The 3,161-nt window shown below is 48.9% G+C and overlaps 1 long non-coding RNA gene across 1 annotated transcript; it reads right to left on the bottom strand.

Annotated features, from left to right (window-relative positions):
* Nucleotides 1–1,761: 1,761 nt before the first annotated feature.
* LOC121602605 lies at nucleotides 1,762–2,302 on the bottom strand. Its single transcript, XR_006006451.1, has 3 exons — nucleotides 2,097–2,302; nucleotides 1,918–2,040; nucleotides 1,762–1,840 (listed from the first exon to the last, which is right to left on the bottom strand). It is a non-coding gene; the product is annotated as an uncharacterized LOC121602605 (long non-coding RNA).
* Nucleotides 2,303–3,161: the final 859 nt, after the last annotated feature.

Raw genomic sequence — 3,161 nt, 5'->3', positions numbered from 1 at the left:
AGAGCCAGATAGCTGCTCGTCAACCGGTGCCCCGGGACCTTCCGGTCTTTTCCGGGGAACCAGAAGTGTGGTCGCTTTTCATAGCCACGTATAACCGCACTAACACTGCATGTGGTTACACCGATGACGAAAACATCGGCCGTCTACAATATGCGTTGAGAGGAGCGGCGTTCGAAGCGGTAGGCCACCTTTTGTCCTTCCCGGACGGGTTGAATGAGGTGATGGCGACCCTAAAGGCGCGTTTCGGCAGACCAGATCTGATTGTGGAGTCCATGACCGAGAAGATCAGAAAAATGGCACCACCGAAGATTGAAAGGTTGTCAACGGTCGTAGAGTTTGGATATGCGGTGAAGCGGTTGGTAGGAGCGATGACGGCCTCCGGGTTACGAGGGTACATGTACGACGTGGCGTTACTCAAGGAGTTAGTCAGGAAACTACCCCCGTCCTATGCATCGACTGGGCGAGAACGAGGAGTAAACTTTCGGAAGTGACGCTGTTGGAGTTTGGAAAATGGGTTGGTGACTTAGCAGAAGATCTCTGTGGTGTTGTCGACGTGATGTCCGTGATGGACAATAGCGACTCAACTCATCAACAACCAGAACCGCCAACTCATTACAGCTGCACCCAGCCTCAGCGGTTTCAACCCCATCGTGCCCCGCCAGCGCAACTCGATCGACGGCCACCGATCGGTACTGGGCGGGTTCATCTAGCCTACTGCAACGCAACGGTATTGCAGGATGAGAATCTTGGTGATCCATCTTCATCGCAAAATACACCAGAATTGTTGACTGTCTGCCCCTTGTGCGGCAGGGATTATCCCACTCTGGTCCAGTGTGAGCAGTTCCAAAGGACAACGGTTGCCGCCAGAAGATCGTTTGTAAGTGAACGCAGGATATGCCGGAAATGCCTCGGATACCATAGAGGTGGTTGCAGCGTAAGAGCACCGTGCGCGGTGAACGGATGCAACAGACAACACCATGAGCTGCTTCACGTGAATGGCCAGACACCAGCCAGCCCTCACCAGCGCGATCATCTAAATGGCTTAGGTAGGGTCGTGTACACTGGTGTCGCTAACGTTCTTACCAATTCAGGACCGAAAGACTCTTCGCTTTTAAAATACGTACCCGTTACGCTGCACCGGCCCAGGGGGCGAATAGATACGTTCGCCTTTTTAGATGACGGCTCTACTTCCACGTTTATGGAGCACGGACTAGCACAGGAGCTTGGAGTTACAGGGACACCGTACCCGTTGTGTCTACAATGGACGGGAGACGTGACAAGAGAAGAACAAGACTCCGTAAGGCTATCGGTGCGCATATCGGGTAGAAACATGTCCCATGCGATATACAAACTATCAGAAGTACACACGGTCAAAGAGCTTGCCCTTCCGGAACAATCTGTAAACGTAGCACAACTGACTGCACGCTATACTCATCTGAGAGGTCTCCAGTTCGAATCCTACCCTTACGCCGTGCCCCACATCCTCATAGGCATAGACAACTGCAACATAACGCGAACCCTCAAGACCGTGGATGCAAGCTGCAAAGAACCGGTCGCTTCGAAAACCCGCCTTGGATGGGTTGTCTATGGGCCTTGCTCGGTTGCGAGTGCAAAGCCGAGTCCTTCAAACCGGTCCTTCTCGGGCCGCGCGTTTCACGACCTCTCTTGTAACTCCGCGTCGAACAAAGCAGTGCGGCCGTTGCGGCCTAGGGACGACGAAAGAGCGTTGGCGATATTAGAGCGGGAAACGAACGGACGGCGATACGAAATGGGACCTTTGTGGCGGTACAACAGCGTCAATTTGCCCTACAACAAAAAGGCGTTCAAGCGTGATGGGTTTCTAAAACAGAAGATGGCAAAATATTCGAAGTTAGCAAACGATGTGAATAGAACAAATGTAGCAGAGTTCTTACCTACACTTCACCACAGAACCGAGCGGTCCGAACCGGTGCGGCCGACAGAAATAGGGGATATAGTTGTAGTGGCGTGTAACAATTCCTAGGAATTGTTGGCCTAAGGGAGGAATCGTGGTAGTAAACCCTGATAGGAATGGACAAGTTAGTCAAGCCACCGTCAAAACGGTCCATTAAACGTACGATAGGTCCACGCACGGATGTGCAATTTCCTTAGAGCAATTGGGGTAAAACCGCGTGGTTACGACGCAACAGATCGAACAGTGAGCAGACAGTAAACAAACCAATGCACACACGCATACACGCAAAACACCTGACAGATAATAGGAAGTGTAGCCACGGTTGATAGTGTCGCAGGCTACGATGGCGAAAAAAGAGGTTGCACCATTGTTAAGCGGGATTGACGTTTTTGTATAACGGGCTATAGAGCTTAAGCGGGTTACACGTTCAGCGTTTACGGGCTATAAGCTCAAGCGGGTTACACGTTCAGCGTTTACGGGCTACTAACAAATTCAACCGCCTCAACCGTGGTACACTGGGGGGACAATGTTGGAATCTCACGAGTGCCCAACAGTCTGTCAGGTCACAACGCTAGAGAAGAGAGTGAGAGAGAGGATAAAAACGATAAATTAGGAGATAAGGAGGAGGACTGGTCCGCTCCTAGCCTTTAGTTGAAATTTGACAATCGGTACATGTGGACTAATTTTTTGATTTAACCTCATACCAGTAAAAAAAGTGTTTTCTCTAAAAAATCCACCGCGTTTTTCAACAACAGTAGTAAGTGACCAAGGGCCGAATTGCGTAATACAAAACAATACAACAAAGAAAACCTCTACAGTACACAAAAACAGACTAATTAAGTACACAGGAGAATAACTGCAATCATTGTAATTCATTGCGTTATTCTATTAAAGGGGGTGGTGTAGCATATCTGCTATACAGAACTTATTATAATACACACTATAAGCTATAGACACATTGTAAAACACTTCGGAAAGCCAAATCACACTATTGCAACACATTCATTATAACACATCAGCAAATCAATCCACACCTTAGCAACACACCCAGACCATACCGTTCCAGAAAAAACAATTGAAAGACTTTTATCCAAAACAACCGAAACGCGCAACCAAAGCAATTCAAGCGTTACTGTAGCAAAATAGACAAACTGAGAACGCATAGCAACTTAACGCTAAAAGCGCTGTGTAGGCAAAGATCGACCAACGCACTCGTTCCTTGGCTAGA

The sequence above is a fragment of the Anopheles merus genome, unplaced genomic scaffold, assembly GCF_017562075.2.
Source record: "Anopheles merus strain MAF unplaced genomic scaffold, AmerM5.1 LNR4000533, whole genome shotgun sequence".
Lineage (NCBI taxonomy): Eukaryota > Metazoa > Arthropoda > Insecta > Diptera > Culicidae > Anopheles > Anopheles merus.
The sequence above is the reverse complement of the archived record's forward strand: the minus strand, read 5'-3'. Positions and strand labels throughout refer to the sequence as shown.